The sequence below is a fragment of the Colias croceus genome, chromosome 12 (assembly GCF_905220415.1).
Source record: "Colias croceus chromosome 12, ilColCroc2.1".
Taxonomy (NCBI): domain Eukaryota; kingdom Metazoa; phylum Arthropoda; class Insecta; order Lepidoptera; family Pieridae; genus Colias; species Colias croceus.
Window position 1 is genome coordinate 2,337,368 of NC_059548.1, and position 18,866 is coordinate 2,356,233.

General features: G+C 32.3%; 1 protein-coding gene across 5 annotated transcripts in view; it reads right to left on the reverse strand.

The window, feature by feature from the left end:
• Positions 1–18,866, reverse strand: part of LOC123696473 (protein yippee-like) — a 75,815-nt gene that overhangs the window by 24,328 nt on the left and 32,621 nt on the right. For 2 of the 5 annotated variants that reach the window (XM_045642650.1, XM_045642648.1), the window contains exon 1: positions 18,464–18,575. The exons of 2 other annotated variants lie outside the window; for them this stretch is intronic. The gene's annotated coding sequence lies outside the window, so the exon portion shown is untranslated. Of the gene's footprint in view, positions 1–10,684; positions 10,969–18,463; positions 18,576–18,866 lie in introns of those variants that run through there. One more of the 5 variants, XM_045642647.1, reaches the window with a different exon arrangement.

Consider the following 18,866-nt stretch of genomic DNA (forward strand, 5'->3'; position numbering starts at 1 on the left):
AGCATGAGAAAAAAAATGTAATTAAAATAATTTAACATTTAGACAAATTAAACAGTACAAACGTGTGTCTTAACACGACGAGTTAAAATTAAAAATCCGAAACTGATTGTACAAAGCGGGATTCACGAAAAACAGTTTAATTTGAGCGACGCAGAAAATTCACGTTCATTTCCATTATAACTGTATTACATAACTGTGTTTTATGTACAGTTTGCGTTATTTTTTTGTACATTTCACGAAAACATGTTAATTAGTGCGATGATAAAGACGGCGCTATATTTTACGACTCAATTTTTTTTAACACAATATACAAAATCCAAATAATGTTTTATCATTAAAATCAGATTAGATAGAATCATTAATTACAATGTCACTCTATGGTCTATCAAGAGTCGTCACAAAGACCTCGATACGTCAATACAAAATAATACAATGAACCACATATGCACAAATGGTAATGAACCCTGGCAAAATCAAGCTTAGAATCTTCGTCACATTAATGCACCGTGAAAATTTCTCTTCCTCATTAAATGGCTTAAAGCTTATTGTTATTAAATAAATTAAAAATAGACCTCTATAAAATGAGCTTTTAATCTCGGATATTCATTCATTTTTGGGTTAAATTAATTATCGAAGGTCACATTGAAAAATTATTATTCGGAACTTAGAGATAGAGCTCTACACGCCACTGTAAAGCGTAGGACGCAGGTTCGAAATCAACGTCACAGCTTTTTCTATTCTATAAAATTTTCAAGGACTTAGAGAATAGGTATATCATGGAATATACAATAAAATAATAATAATAAAACCATAATACCAGCTTTAAAACTCGTTTCTTTTCCGCAGAAAACAGCCTAGTAAGACGTAACTAGTAAAAATTGCACCTGGACGTGCCGAAAGTCCAAACACAGATGCATTCTCACACTTTAATGGGACGGAAGTCCACCACGACCGGATGTATATTAGGCGCAAAAATATCAGCTGTACGTGCTCTATAAAGCATCCTTTTTAAGTATACTTAATCCATTTATCTACCATACTAACATGTTTAAAAACGGGGATAGTAACAGCTTTTTCGTGCGTTACATGACACGGCCCGTATGATTATTTTTTGCATATTCCGTTGCATAAAACTATTTAAAGGATGTGTGATAACGGTAATATTTTATAATATAAATAGTAATTTATATTATAATTTGTATAAATTACTATTTATGTGTGTATTATTAAATATTACCGTGCACAGTAGTGCAATATCGTAGCAATATTTAACGATACATAATCATTCAGTAAGCCTAAACTTTAGCCGAAATATACTCAGGCTATAATCTATCCCCATGATAAATCCTTTTAATCAGCTTTCTCTATCAAAGAATAAAGTTATATTCAATCATCCTAACATACTTTGGCGTTCATAAAACATTAAACTACAATACAAGTAATACAATGCGCATATTCGGAGACAGTTACTTGGTGGTACATTCTCGTAAATGATTATCGTGAATGAGGAACAATAAATTATATTGTTCACTGTGAATCATACTTGCATAGTTAGTTCAAGGCAAAGTATATGCATCGATATTCCGTTCAACGAATTTTTGTAATGTCGTCACTAATGAGGCTGCTATAGTAAATTCTATCGGTGATTTTAAAGGCTGCCTGCTGTAATATTATTTATTGCTGTAAATAAATCATTCATAAGCATGAGGTGCTTTCTTTATATAATTAATTTTAAAGACACGACTTAAAATATGGGGAATTTACAAAATGCAATTTTATACGAGTTATTGTATCAACAATTAGCAACAATAAATTGAAAGAACTGGAAATTTTTATATGGTAAACGTAATATTATAGCTGTATAAAAAACACACGATTTCAAGTAAATATTTGGGTTGATTTTAAAGACGCTTCCGTATACAGAATGCACAGAAATCAAATACAAACATATTTAAACACACATTACCTCAAAGACTTTTATTTTAGTTATATATCCTGTGGCATTTACATGGATGAGAGAAAAATAAATAAAAACAATCTTTGAAACGGGTCGTACATCTTGTCAAAAGTTGAGCTCAAAATGTTATTTTGCTTCGCATCGATATGCACATTTTTCGAGTTTTTGAAGCAGCACAAATTATAATTTGAACATTTTGCATGCAAAATTACATTGGGAAAAATTAAATATTTTTATACGCGGTTTTTCTGAAATTTCGTATTAAAATGGATTTTATTTTCAGTTGTTGCCCAGGTAAAAATCTTTCCAAAACCGGAGAGTTACTACTAGTAAACATAAAAGATTAGGATTACTTAAGGTACCGTCGACCTGTTTGGTTCACTGAATCGATAGTTCATGTTCGTTCACCTCTCAAGTGCGACACTCGGTCAGCGACGTCGAAACTATTTCGCGCTGGATTTAGGCGCTCGTGTTTATCATTTAGTTACTACGCATTTACGATTTCTTTATTTTGTGACGTGATTTATATAAAAACGTTTAATTTATTGAACACTTGTGCTAGTATTAGATTGTATTAAGCTATTTGTCCCACTCTGAGATAGGGATCATAAAGTGTGATTGACCCTTGGGACACGTGAGTCATGAGTGGTATATAAGATACTACTTAAATTGATTTTGGAATTCTTAGTTTCAATATTGGCTGATTCAATCCTGGCACTAGTTTTAACCGGAACTGAATATAATCGACACGAAAGCATTTTCATTAAAAATTATAGAATAAGTTTCGATTTAAGACACTTTAATTTAAATTAAATCGTCGATTATTTAAATCGAGAATTAATAAGGATATAAAACTCAGTAAAACTTACTTAAAAGTTAATAACCTATCAATGAAAGAGTAAACACAAGGGGTATCGATGTTTGCATTGAATATAAATATGCGCAAATTGTTATTTTTAGATACAAAAAGAAGCATCAACTATTTAATTTATTATCGTATACATACAAAAAGCAACGATTTATTTTTATAAAATCGGATACCAACTTGCTACGCAAATACGCTAAAAACAAACGCAATATTTTGTCAAAATATAAAGTTATTTCACATTCGAGAAATCATTTGTTTTTGCGAATAATATCAGCTGGATATAAGCTTGTAGAACTACAAGAATCAACTACGCATTTTCAAGCCAAATCTAAGAGCCATTCACCAAAGCCTTTTAATTAAATAAAGTAAATATAAATGTAACACGCAATTATAATTTTGTTATTTATACAACACTTATTGAGCACGACCAGCGGCATTTCATAACAAAGCCTTGGAGCAGGGAAATTGTCGCAACAATAAAAACCTTGGCAAGAAAGTAATATAAATAAACAAGCAATGCCAAGACAGCTGTTTATGGCAAAATGGACTAAATTTTGGAGTTTGGACTTCGTTAAATTCAATAGTGCGGAAACAAGTTTGATGGACTTTATGTTATGAAGATAATATGAATGATACATCATTGTACGAAGGTTTTAACACTTAGTTATAACGAAAATGTGAAGTGTTTATACTACCGCTATCTAAAAATTAAATATTGACATTAGACTACTGATTGAACATACAATTCAAATGCTTATGTACAGTGTACGTGCACTATTAAGAATCATTAAACGAATCTATACATATAATAAATATATAGAAGGGTCAATTCTGTACATTGCAAATATTGAAAAAATAAAAAGCAGGGGGTGTTACTGGATCGATACCAAACCCAAATATGTGATTAAAAAAATTTTGTCTGTCTGTCTGTCTGTCTGTCTGTCTGTATGTGAAGGCATCACGTGAAAACTAATGGTTCGATTTCGATGAAACTTGGTATAATTATACCTTATTATCCTGGGCATAAAATAGGATACTTTTATCCCGGAAAAATACGTAGAAAAAATTTAATCTTTTTCCGCGCGGACGGAGTCGCGGGCGGAAGCTTGTAATTAAATAATATTTACATTCATTGGATGCCTATAAAATATATTAATTCCAATGATGCCTTACATGATTATTCTTTAACATAATACGCAATTATAATTTGTATAAAAATACTATGAATCAAGGTAAATTGACAAGGTAGTTTTACTTGAGGCAAAAACATCATAAAGAAATAAAAAAAAAATCAACATGCGCATAAAATAAATTCACATGTAAGCAATAAGTATAAATAACAACGAAGTTAACATTTATTATGCAAACCTTCGAGCAAAATCTTATAACAGCCACAGATAAATAATATCGAACTGTTTAAAACGTTTGTCAAACTCAGCAAGTTCATTTCTTGTAAGTACTTATAAGGTACCTATATATAGAAGGGCTTAGACAGACTAAATAAAAGAGGTGACTAAACAATTTAATATTTTAAACAAATGTTCATATTTCTCTTGAACATCTAATTTCTTCAGATGAAAGAACATTGATTAAATTATTAAATTGTTTAGTCACCTCTTTTATATTTTAGTCCGTGATAACTCAAATTCTTTTCGCCATTCTTATAATGCAGTGATCACCAAGCATGCAAAGGCATAAAAATAACGTCTAGTTGACAAAAATAAGATAAAGTAAAGAAATATAACATAGAGGATTAGTCCAAGTAAATTCTTATTATTCCAAACTATTCTGAAACAACGCTATTTAAGACCATTCTCTCAGATTGAAACCTCCAAAATTAGATCTAAGACAAAACTGAAGAAGTATCTTATAATTTTTTTTAACATTCTACGAAGACGACTCTGTTGCCGAGTTAATTAGTTGCCCGGGACACCGTCGTTACTTTATCTGAGCCACAAAATGAACAAAAAGGTAGCGAGATAAAAGGACTGCAGTTTTGAGAGTCATCGAACTAATAAGTGCAAGGATATGGTGACTTGAGATGACTAAAGTAGCAAAGATTTGAGATTTCGCCATCGCACACTGAGCAGTGAACACCACCCTAATTTGAGACAAAACAGATTTTCAGATTTTCAATGAACAAAGTCATTTCTAAATGATCACGATTCATGGATATCAAAGTTTGATATAAGTAAAACAATGAATACTTTCTACTTCATTAAAAACAATTTGCATGCAAATGATGTCACGTTTTTGTTGTCCTTAAAATTAAAAAATAATTGTTAAAAGATAACAAACTGTGAATCTAAATGAAAATATACGCCAATAGAAACAAGCCTTATTCCTAAAAAAACAATCTGCAATACATATCAAGGAACCTTACAAAAAGGATTAAGTTCACCTTATACTGATGAAGTAAGTATCAATATGATACCAGACATCAAAAGCAAATCCAATAAAAACTAACCAGACAGCAGACAGCAGACTCAGACTAGTTCGTTATAGAAAATGCCAGAATTGATAGTCGGTGGTTCGAAGTTGTAGTTTAGTCAGAGTACGCACGTCTAGACTGCTCTGGGGATTTTACACGAGGAAGGATATAAATTATATTTAAATTTCAAAACGTCTGCAAACTTCAGGATTGGTTCTTTTATTTAGAAAATTGTTGATCCTGAGAAACACGTTTCTAGGAAGAAAACTTTCCAACTAGAAATATTTAATATACAAAATATTCCTCAAATGCAAGATACCGTAACTGTAACCATATTCATATTGATAATAACGGACTAAATGTAATCCGTAATTTAGTTCATACTCATCATGTCGCAAACAAAAGCTCTCAATAAATGTACACTGTACAGCGCTTAATGACAACTTCCTAATTACTCCCAGCAAATCCTAGCTAAAAGAATCGGCGCTGACACTGAGTGGATCGAGTTCGCTTTAATTGCACGCACGCACGTCTAGACACTCACAATGGCTCCTTTTATGCTAAATACTTAAATGTCAACTTCGATTTTAATTTCATCTAATTGTTAACTAGAAATTAATATAGCTTTCAATTAATGTATGCGTCGTTATTAATTATTATTTTTAATTGTCTCACAAGTCAAGCAATCACTGATGTGGGTGCAAAATTAAATTAAAACGATATAAATTATACTTTTATGTGTATTTCTCCATCGTTTAACTATATTTTAAAGTATTTAATATTGTACAACAGAAGCATTCGTCTTTTTAAAGCCGCATAGATACAAATTAGGGACCGCAAGAGCGAGTTACAACTTCGCGTTTGATAGCGAAAGAGAATATCCCACCAAAAACATTTTCATGTAAAATGTTGCCAAGACGAGCCCATATGACTCGCACTGTCAAAAAGTTATCAGATCTCATGTAGAGCCAAGCTTCTAACACTACACGCCCTAACTCTACAAGTCCTCACTTCACAAACTCTACACCTTAGTCAAAATATGTGGCTTGGCCATTTCGCTACATTCACATCGGCGTAAGGTGAAAAATTAATTCACTGATCATAACTTTTGTGTTATACAATAGTTCTTGTAGTAACGAACGGCCAAGCCACATATTTTGACTAAGGTGTAGAGTTTGTGAAGTGAGGCCTTGTAGAGTTAGGGCGTGTAGTGTTAGAAGCTTGGCTCTACATGAGATCTGATAACTTTTTGACAGTGCGAGTCATATGGGCTCGTCTTGGCAACATTTTACATGAAAATGTTTTTGGTGGGATTTCATTTCTTTTTGTAAGTTGTTTGTAACAAAATTTTATATGTCGATTAAACTTTTAATTTTTTTTTTAACAAACATATATATATCTAGGGGAACCAAGTTTTAGATTATTAGATTAGACCTCTAGCGTCATCAAAATTTAATTTAAAATTACAGGTCTCATACAATCTCCCATCCCCTAGTTTAAGGGGATGGGGGAGGAAAGTTACAAGTTTTATAATTTTTTTGTTGTTTGTGTGCTAATACTAGCTTACATACAAAATTTCAGCTTTCTAGGACATTAGGAAATACCATAAGAATTTTGATGATCATCAGTGAGTCAGTGACGAAATTAGCGTTTTTTAGATATAAATAAAATCTGAAGTATAAAAGCTAATGTCATTAAAACTTATTAAGTTCAATAAGTCCGCTATTGACAATATATCCCGAAAATTTTGTTGATCTAGCATAATCCAAATCCAAGTTATGAGGGTTCAAAAAAACGTCGAAGCGCTTCGAGAAAAGGTAGGTAGTGCCCGTCGCTTGTTCGCTTGGCTCGTCTTGGCGGGGGCACTACCGTGCCCCCAGATTTGCATGCCAGCACCATCTTCATATAAATTCATTGTAAATTGATAAATATCCCGCGTATTTCGGAACAAAGACTTTGTTTTGTTTAAAGCATTTCCCAAAATTTTAAAAATTTCTACAGGAAATTTTGTATACCAAGAATTTCACGTGCAGACTTAGAATGTGTGATTCAGCTTACTTTCCAGAAATGATATCATCATCATCCTTGGAATATTATTAAAAATTATTAGTTAATTATTTACATTTTACAGGTAAAAACTCATTCATAATCATTTCGATAATTTTTAAATAACCTTTTGATGCTCAACGTTTTGGCTTTATTTCCAGAAATATTTTTTTTCCTAAGCACTGCATGGGTCATTTTCATTATACGCAATTTAAGGATGACTGTAACAAATAAAATTTTCATAATATCTAAACTGTACTACAAAGTCGATCGCAAATAATGTATCATAATCACTGCACTGTCATCAACACAACTTATGTAAACTGGAAGTACAGGAAAATAGTTTTCCGTTATCATTGTTACAAATATTTGCATGTATTAAGTATTATTGAATGTAATTTAATCTGCACATTCACGCGTAATGTGCTACACACACGCGCACTTAATAATAACCACTGCGTAGTTTTTGAACAAAGAAAGCATTGTAAGGATAAGACAAAGGTCTCTACTTATTTCTTTGCTTGGGAGGACGCCAGATTTGCACCAAATTTAGCATCGCCAAACGCTTAACCACACATAAAACCCATTCAAATGTCTAAACGCTCATCCTGTTTTGAACCAACGAATACAGTGACTTTCTGTAAATCTTCTCTGAGGTTATGAATAATGTAATTTTTTTTTTGGTATTTTTTACATACTTTCGTTTTAATGTAAGCTAGACTTACTGGGAAGGTATAAAGATAAAATAGAAAATTCAAGATGATGTTAATATACACTATTTATGTCGGTCTACATTTGATTATGTCTGACATCGGAATTAAACGTGCAGGTTTTCCTTGTAAGAATTACAGAATTTCTTGTACTGAGCCAATTAAAACGAATCCTATAAACAAAATCTTTTAAGATGTTAGGAAGAAACTCGCTTATTATGAGTAGGTATAAGGCACTTTAAGGCAAAAATATACACACGTGGTTGGAATCATTTTACAAAAGGCGTCTATTTTCCGTAAATACAATGTTGTCTCGTGATAACCATAACAAAGAATATCTAAACACTAAGTACTCCTTTGAAAAGAACAATAAATACCTTGCTTCATTGACAGTTCTCTCTCAATGGACCTAGGCACTTATTGTTTCCGAAGAAACAAATTGTGAATGAACATTTTATTAGTCTCTCGTGGAATATACCAGAACAATCACCCCATTCTAACTACCCACGGGCTGTCCTTTGTAGTTGCTGAGGCCTTCTAGGACTTCTTGAAATCCACGAAAATATAAAATAGGCGACTAATAAAAAATAGGCGATAATGAAAAATAGGCGACTTTAAAGAGTGGGTGTAATTTATTAACATAGGTAATAAATAATAATAAAATGTTCTGTCTTTATTTATACTCAGTCAGTACTGGTGTGAGTTAATTTTGTGGATCAAATTATGGTAAATATTCAGTCCGTAAGGCAAAGAGTACTCTCAATTTACTTTATTGTTCAGTTGACACAAATTTGTCTCCTGATCATTAAGGCTCTATTCATAAAGCCAAGTTGATTGTGCCCCAGCTTTTACCGTTAATAACACTTCTAAGTTATACACGTATTTACGACATTCTTGCTCCTCAATGGGTTATCCAAATTGACACATTTGTACATATTTGGAGAGACTATTGTACCTATCTCAAACAATGTAGGTACCTATTGTTTTATGAGAGAGAGATAAATATCGTTAAGCCTGTATTGAACGAATAAAATACCGGAACAAATGATTATCTACCTATTATACCTACCTACCTATGTATTTTATCAAATATTAATTACATACCTACTCCAATAATTTATTAAAGTAGGTAGGTATCTACTTAGAATATTTTGACTTTGTACCTATTTTTTATCGAAAGAAGCAACGAAAGTGAATAAATGTTACTCTACTTAATTGCCATGCTTTCGTAGGAAATTCGTTAACAGCCACAACCAAACACGTCAAAATTGATAAACTGACAGCTAGCTGACATAGGTACAAATATTATTTTAATATTCTGGTTTCTTATTAAAAAATCAATAGGTATCTCACTACTAACATTACATGGACGACTCTTTTAATACTTAGTAACATAAAGAAATGTTTTACTTAATAAACTAGGTAGATTTTGTCGCTTTCTCCGTAGAAACCCTGTCGTTTGATTTTGACGGTATTATTGCGTAGAAATAATTAATACTGCCAATACTTTGGTATGTTATAAGTTTTAACTAATGACTATTATTAGGTGCATAAACGTGTAGACGTTTTAAAAGTATCAAAATACCTATAAGTAAGTACCTATGCGATAAAAATAGAAATAGGTAGACACATTTATGTTTTTGTTGATATCGATATCTCTAGATGTTTTCCTTCCCAGGCTTTAAACTTGAATCGCGTAAAGTTGACACCAATAAACTGTTATCAAATGCCCAAGGACAAATCCAAATGTAAACACAACATCAAAGAAAGTAAAAACTAGTAAAAGGAATCAAACGAGCGTTCGATATGAATCATTTCGACGAATGTGGACATATTACTGTATGCAGTCCCGTTACTGCCTTAGCAGACATACAAGGTACCGTAACAGACTTCGGCGACCTACTATAACTGTACAGAAAGATAAAACTTCGACGCAAACGCATGTACATGTACAGAGCTAACTGTTGCATGTTGTAATTATGCACTAGATGTTTCGTGTTTTTGGCATAGAGATAATACCTATATGTACTATAGTTTTTGGAATAAGAACGGATTGAGAACATGTCAATATTGACAGATACAGATAAAAAATATTAACGCAAAGGTCCTAATAAAAAAGTTTTACAGCTTTTGAGGGTTAAATAATTTCAATATTGAGTGAATTGACTTTTATTTATATGCCCTAAAAACTTTAAGTAAGTAGGTACCTACACATATTTTATACGATGTAATTTTATAGCCCAATAATTAAAGTATTATTACAGTTTTAAAGTTTTATTATCCTTATTTCGGTGAAAGTCGCGCAAAAAACTTGAACTTGTCACGTTTTGCGGTCAGCGAAGCGAATATCACGGAAATAATATTCTTTCACTCGTAAAAAATATGCATTTTGCAGTGATGAACTCAATTTGTCCCGTTTTCTGTCTCTCAAAATGATCTTTGTATCAATATTCCTGCCTTAAAAATAAATTCAAAGTTTTATACATTACCGAAGAAAATATTATAATGAATGTGAGAGTTGTGCCTTACAAACTTCGCGATTGGAAGTGGAATAGCGATAAATAGATAAAAAAGCACTTTAATAATGATACAGTCGACATCACTCATAATTTTATAAATAGAAACTGTTTACCATTAATGTTATATAATAAAAACACCATGTAAAAAGTTACCTTTTGGCAGAGTGGTGAAAGAGTTATTTTCGACGCGTAGAAAAACAACTTCGCAATCCGTACACAATATGCGCAGTATTGAAATGAGCACTAAACTTTTGTAAAACCGATAAAAATATATTTTGTATCGCTTACACGATTTATCACACGATATGAATGTTTTCAACAATGTTGTATTGAATAGCGCACGTCCAACGCGGACGACGTCCACATGCGAACAAAACAACACAGCGAGTTTTGCTTGTCAACAAACAAAGAGCGATCGTGCGCCGTCTGCGCGCCGCGGCGCAGAGCGCAGGCGCAACGACGCCACACACACACCCACACGCGTGTGAATGAACATGTAAACATAAGAGTAGTTCAAATCACGTTATTTGCTCATAATGGTTTTTCTCAATAAATATAAAACCAAATAAAATTGCGTAGAATATTCGTTAAGGTCGCTGCGTTCACGATTGACAGCTTTGGCACGTGCCAGTTATGAAAATAAACAAAAAGAGGTACCAATATAGAAAATACTGGCAGATCGAAAACATCATTAAATTAATATAAATTGGCTGTAGTATAAATAAGCGATTAAAATTTAAATTAAATAAATGGTGACATTTATATGACTAGATGTAAGACTAGATGTTCCTAGAAATTAATTTTATAGTTTGATCAAACGTTTATTTCGGTTGTTCTTGAGATTTAAATGCAATTCTACTTAGTTTTATACAAATGCACAAGCGTATCGAGCGCACAATTAACTTATCGCAGCGTCACCATATCAAAACAATAACACAATTACCTATTTATCAATTATCACTGCATTATCATGTGTGATGTGTTTACAATCACGTTACGCGCGGCACTCCTCGAAAGGTCAAGATTGTACATCCAGTTTTCTGCACTATAACAAAGAATATTAAGTATTTAATTTTGCATCCATCATAATGTAAAATTTTATTAAGTCCTCTTAGGTGAAAATAAAATTTCTTACGATTTAAACAATTAACGAATGTTGCCAGCAATTTTCCCGCCCAGTTTCAAATTTTCTTTTTTTTCACATTTTTTTTTTCAGACAGTAAGTAAGCAGTAGGTAAGTTTAGTAACAAATTTCATAAAAGAGTTATAATTAAAAAAAAATGCAATTTCTTTATTTATCGGTATTCTGATTTCTGGACCGGACAGCTATAAGGTAATTTTGTATTTATTTATTTATTTTTTATTTACGTTCTGGAATGTTTCGAATTTATCAGCAGCCAGTTAATAAATCAAGCGATTCACTGAAACAAATTCCAATTTTGAATTGAAACTCGCGTTGTTTTTGCCCGTGAACCTGAAATGCGTGGAAGAATTCGGCCAAACCGTGGGCGGTGATGACTGAAGTGTATGGCGTATGCGTCAACAGAAACGTATTGTGTCTAACGTGATACAAATTTCCGTTTATATTGTTTTCCTTAAATTTTGTCGGTGTTTTGAAGCTTCACAATAAAAAGTGACTAAAATATTGGAGATGCTAGTGATTTGGAAGAAAATGTCTGTTCTGCCGTCTAGTTTGACAGGTTTGATAATATTTTATTTTTCATTAATTATGTGTAAAAATTTAAGACGAGTTTTTATAAAAAGAAAATATTATGTTTAGCAGATTCTTGTAATTGTTAGTATGTTTATTAGTTTATTACTTCTTTTTAATTTATAAGATAACCATAATCTATTCCATCCATCCATTTGCCGTCACTCGAATTCTTAGCAATTCGTAATCTCTACAAAGCTAAGTAATATTGATTTTCCGACAAAATTCAATGTGAGGTTCCATTGTGTTTTTCTAGAATCGGTTAGTAGTTTTCTGTGAAATCGATTTGCCGTGTAATCCCTAGAGCTGTTCCTAGAATGAACGCTCCAACGCACAAATTAGATTTTAGTGTCTCATGACCGCGTGGTATATTCTTTGATTTTCATGGAATTGTGAAAATATTGAATTTTAATGAAGTCTTGTATAGATTGAGGGTTTGTCCTTTCACTTCGGGATTTACATATTCAATAGTTACTTAATACAAAAAAAAAATATTGTATAATAATGCGTAAAAAAACTCAAAACTGAAACATTAATTCGTTCAACGAAATAGTCTTATTTTAGAAGCGTTGAATAAGTGCATGGAAATTATTTACAAGAGCCAGCAAGAAACTCTATAGGTAGTTGATAATACACTAGAAATCTGGCCAGAGAACTGCCCTGTGGTCCTGATGATTTCCATCATCCGTAGACCTTATTCATTAGCGATGTTGTAGGCAGTGTAAACTACACAACATACGTTCCTAAATTAGGCACTAATAATAATATAGAAGCAGAAGAGAATATTGAAGAAATAAACCATATCAACGAAGATATCCGTGACGAAAGCTGAAGCCTGAACCGAAAACTATTTATATAACACTGTCTGCTGGTCTAGAGTTCAGACCGGATTTAGATGAACTCAATTACAAGCACATTGTCCAATAAACCGAAGCCGGACCGTTTTTTCCCGCCATTTTTTATAGTTTTGCGATGTAATCGAACGCAAAATTTACTTCGCTTTTTTGCCAGCGCTCAAACAATGGCCCTGTCTCTCACCTTGATACGATCCGATATTATGAATATAAATCGTTTATTATTTGTTTGAGAAAAATAATTTTCGAATTCGCCGTTTCAATAATTCATATTGACGGCAATGCTGTACTTGTCTGGAATAATAATGAATTATTTGAGTGTAGCTGTAACGAGATGCTGGAAAAAGCACATTTATTGAAAACCAAATGCGTTACTAAGCAATTGCTTCTATTATCTGCGAATATTATTCGGTATGAAATCCAGTTTTCCTTGAAACAACTTGTTTTTCTTGGTAGTTTTAAGTACTTACATAATAAAATAAATTAATCAAGGATTTTTACGATATAATTATTTGTAAAGTGTAAATCGTTAAATTTGAATGTATTTTTTTATATTAGGATTCTGTGGTCACTTTCTTTCAACTGCTCAAATAATAATCTTTGCTTATGCTTAATATTGACTTAAAAAAAGCTCATAATAAATTAAGGATACATTGAAGAGCTCATACAATAAACAACAGGCTAATGGAGTATTCAGAGAAATAAGGATTAGGTACCTACTTACTATATTCGAAGTATAGTGATATTATTTGTGTTGGGTCATGGGTGTCATAAAAGATGAAAACAAAGCTCTGATCCATAACACTTAGTATTATTTTGTAAGGCAAATAAAGATAAAAGGAATTGTATCTCTTTAAGACGTATTACAACTACCTATGATGCTATAAAAAGTTTCATAAATTTTTCGAAAAATATCTTAGTGTTTTATTAATGGGATTGTATTATTATAGTAACCTAAAAGATTGTCAAACACCTGCGTTAGATACAATAATTAGACCTACAAACCTAAGTTAAGTCAAGGTCCATTAAATCTCAAAGAACTTCATAAATCCTAAAGCTGTTCTAGACCACCTTGAGCTGTGAAAATTATTTATGACAGATCACAGTATAGTAAATATTTAATAATCAACTTTATAATTTACCTCAAACTGATAGTTTCAAAAAACCTACTGAAATTATTATAGAAAATATATTTAGAATAGGCATATGAGTATCGTTAGTATTATGTAGATTTCGAGGAAAGATAAAGATTAGAGGCATAGTTTCTTAATACTTTAGAAAGGAAAAGGAGGTGAAAGTTGAACGCAAATTAAACGAGGACAGTCCTGCAGTTAACAACTGCTTTCATATTATATACCTACACAGAGACAATAGCTATTAGTTCCTGAGTTTAGTTCAGTTTATCCTTTCCCTTTCAAATGATACATAGAGTACACTCTCTCCATCTCAAAGATTACATGCACTAGGGCTTCAGGGCAGTAGTCTCGACCTAGAAGTAAGTTACTTCCGATAGCAATTACGGGGCTTATCACTTAAATACAAATGCTATATAACAAGGTAAGGATTAAAATAAAACGCCTTGGTACTACTGCCGCGCCCTATCACCACTTTAAAAGTCAGAGTTACCAGCACAAAGATTAAAGTGCAAACTTACAATCTAACGTAAACACGCAAGCTCCAAGTTACTTAATTCTGGAAACAATTTGCCAAGAAATGCACTCAGCGATACTTTTAAACTACTGCCTTGATTCTTCTATTTTTCAACCAGAAATCGGGCTAGGAAACAGAAAAATTTGTACGCAGCGTTATTTCAGAAAAATAATGCAATGGAATATTAGTTATGAAAATTATTACTTCATTTTTCGATGTCAAATGTCAATTCATTAAAATTTTACTAGTAAAATTACCAAGAGCAGTTACGTGCAAAATAGAAAAGTAGTAAATATATTTTTTCGTTACATAATGTATTTTTTACCATAAGAACAGATGATATAATACTATAGGCATAAGGATACTGTTACCACAACCCGAGGCGATTTCTAATCCATAAAAAACTAGTTTCTTTAAATCCTTTTGAATATTCAAATACAAATTAATTTAGACTTTTACCAATTTGAAGTTACGAAGAAGTTAAACAAATTTAATCGTCTCTACATTCTATAACAATGGTTATTACAAACACGAGACTACATAGCTAGAGATATTAAAACACACATTTCCACGAGATTCCTAGAAAAACTAAATCATGAAATTCTCTGCATTCAGATTTCATTTATTCTTTTGAAAAATTTACGATATGCCCGAGTTATCCGGTCTCGAATGTTCATTAAACTAAAAGAATTTCAGACATTCGCTTGTTCTAGTTGTTTCTGGAATACCTACAAGCGTATTATGTAAATTTTAATAACCTATAAGTGACTGCTTTCGCCGTGTGGGGAAAATGGCACGCTCAAAGCATTCTACTTTAGGCGTTACCCGGCAATTTCGACTATGTTCAACCTCTATAAAGTCTGGTACAACATAAAGCACAATACCGAAAAAAATATATAAAATAGGATGGTCTTTGATCTTTAATTGCTCGCGAGGACTTTTTTCCAAAGTTAATAGATTTCTAGAAAAAAAATGTGCCGTGGTCATCGATTTTTCCGCAAATCTATATATATATAAAACTCAAAGGTGACTGATATAGTGATCTATCAACGCACAGCCCAAACCATTGGACGTATCGGGCTGAAATTTGGCATGCAGGTAGATGTCATAACATAGGCGTCCCCTAAGAAAGGATTTCCCGAAATTCTTGCGGGAACGGGGAAAAACGGGGATGCACGTACAAAGTCGTGGGCGGAAGCTAGTACTCTATAAACTTCGTAACCTGCTGACTTAGGGCTCTGAAAATTTTATGTTTAATAAATTATCAGTTACACAACAGTCCCTGACGAGGATTTTTTGTTTCACTAATTAGTATCTTTTTAAATACAAAATGCGAGGAAAAAAGAAGGTGCAGGGTGAGAGGTTTGAGAACCGTCAAGTATGCTCAAGGTTATTAGCGCATGTAAAAGCCTTAATATCTTTGATGAAATTGTCGCTCTAAATATATTATACTAGCGGTCCGCCCCGGCTTCGCCCGTGGTACATATTTCGCAATAAAAAGTAGCCTATGTTCTTTCTCAGGGTCTAAAGATTGTGCCAAATTTGATCAAAATCGGTTCAGAGGTTTACGCGTGAAAACCATACATACATACATATATACATAGAGGTACATAATTACAAACTATTCCTCTTTATAATATTAGTATAGATATGTATAGCTATTATTATTTAGAAACATACATTATAAGGTACTTAAAATGTTATATGTATTCAATACTTATCCAATAAACAATATGTTACACATAAAAAATTTAGTAAGTTTCTTATTGTTGCCAGTTGATTAGAGGGTGTAGCAAAACTCTTTGAAAATTTTAATTTTTAATATTTCAGAGTAACTACCTATATGCTTATCTTTATATTTAAGCTTATTTAAATTCTTATTAAAAATGATAAACCTGAAAGTTTTAAGAACTTGTCTAAAACATGACATCTTCTAAGTTCTAAGAGATTCATTCATTCATTCATTCATTCACAACCAATGGAAAAAGTTTTAATTTTTTTTGTATAAATCTTAAAACTACCAGGTACGGAATCAACTAAAAATGGAAGTCAATGTCTCCTAGTGAACAGCACTACCATCCTCAAAATCGATAAGCCATGACGTCAATACGAAAACAATGACACAGAAATAATAGAAGTGAAATTGCCCGACATGCTATCGTCTGAACAAAGATATTATACCTACCGCAATCACACTAATTAATTTATAATTGCGCAAGATGTGTATTTGGAATTTGGATATTTGATAAGGACTAGAATAATCTTAAATATAGTTCAAAAAAGCACACTTCACGATAAAATAAACCGTTTTTTATTTTCGTTATTCAGAATCTAACATTTATAAAGAGGAAAACTTTGTTTGTTTGATTGTAATGAATAGGCTCATAACTACTGGACCGATTTTGATGAAATTTGGAAGAACATAGGCTACCTTTTATTGCGAAATATGTACCACGGGCGAAGCCGGGGCGGACCGCTAGTCTCAGATAAAATTCATTAGATTAATACAGTAGGAATGCAATTTCGCATAAGCAAATAACAGAATATAGAATAAATTCTGTATAAAAAGTTTCAATCAACTATTTTAAAGAATTAATTGTAATAGCTACAAGTTCAATTCATGAATATCTAGACTTAATATTCATGAATTAAATTGAAGACAACCCGGATTTTGATAACATGCAAAAATGTATTTATTATCGCAAAAGATCTGGTGATTTCTATGTTAAAGCCGAAAATATCGAAAAAAGAGACTTTTAGGAGAGATTTGCAAATTGCAATGCTCATTACAGATACATTATAATATTATTTAGTCTTTTTAATGGTTTATGAGATAATAAGTAATCATTTACATTTAACAATAAAATAAGATAATTTAGAAATACTATTATAAACACAAGTGTGTATTATGTACAGTCAAAGAGGCTAAACTTACACCGAAGTTAGAACCAGACCAACTTAGTATAAAGTTTTCAGAATCGGGTTGAATTCAACCTGAATATGGAAAAAATTGTCCAATAACAAACTACATAGTTTGAGCAGAACATTTTGGATTACACAGACGCAAGTTTATTTTATAGTAAAAACCAAAATGTATCTAACGTTTTTGAATGCTTTCGCCAATAGAAAATTTATCTATTCTTATGAGACAGGAGACTGAGACAAAGAAACTCCCAAGTCAAGCCGGGTAGAGGCTAGTCTCATATAAGTAAATACGGCAAACAATGTAACGATCATAAAGTGTACTTAAATGACACATGATTGTATTAAATTTACTACCCACACTTCATACGACACAATATAATGAATAATTAACGTCTGAGGCTTTATATGCTAACCGCAATATTATTTGCGTTTGAATTTATCGAATACTAAAATTATTATATCTATGCTCCAGGGAAAATAGCCCAAACAACAGGACGACAACATAAAATAATTGAATTACCTCTACTCACTTTAGTAAGTACAGTTGTACAGTAGACGCAGAATTTCCTGTACCCATCCCAAGAGAAATAACGCAATCAAGAGTCCGATTTCCAGAAAAGAAAGAATGTTAAACAAATTTGTTTTTCAAGTCTTCAGTTTCATATATCTATAAAAAAACTCACTAAAATATGTGATAGGTACCTACCAATATATTATACTATTGCTTACAAAAACAGCCCTATCTAAAGCTTAAAAGCTCAATTATTATCTGCCCTATAAACGCACACGTACCTTTAGTTCTAGCAGCGGCAAATCCAAATAAACAATACGGAACAACGAAAGCGCGACAAAGTTTGGATGCGGCAAGTACCTACGTATAGCGCGACCGCAAAGCGGCGACGCCTGTCTCCGACTGGCAACTGGCTGGCTAGCTGCTAGGATGCAGCGTGCATTGTGCAAGCGAGTGCATCGATTCCACACCGGCAAACACACCGACCAGACACATAAAAATTGCAATAACATTTTATTTCCTTCTCAATTTTACTTCGTAGACGAAAGCCGTTTTCGTAATGTATAGGGGATGTACATTGAATTCCAAGATAAGGTTGTATTTTCAACTTCGGAATGTAAAGTTTCTTTTCTCGTAAATTTGGTAGTACTAAGCACCAATAAAAACGAAAACTTATATTCATTA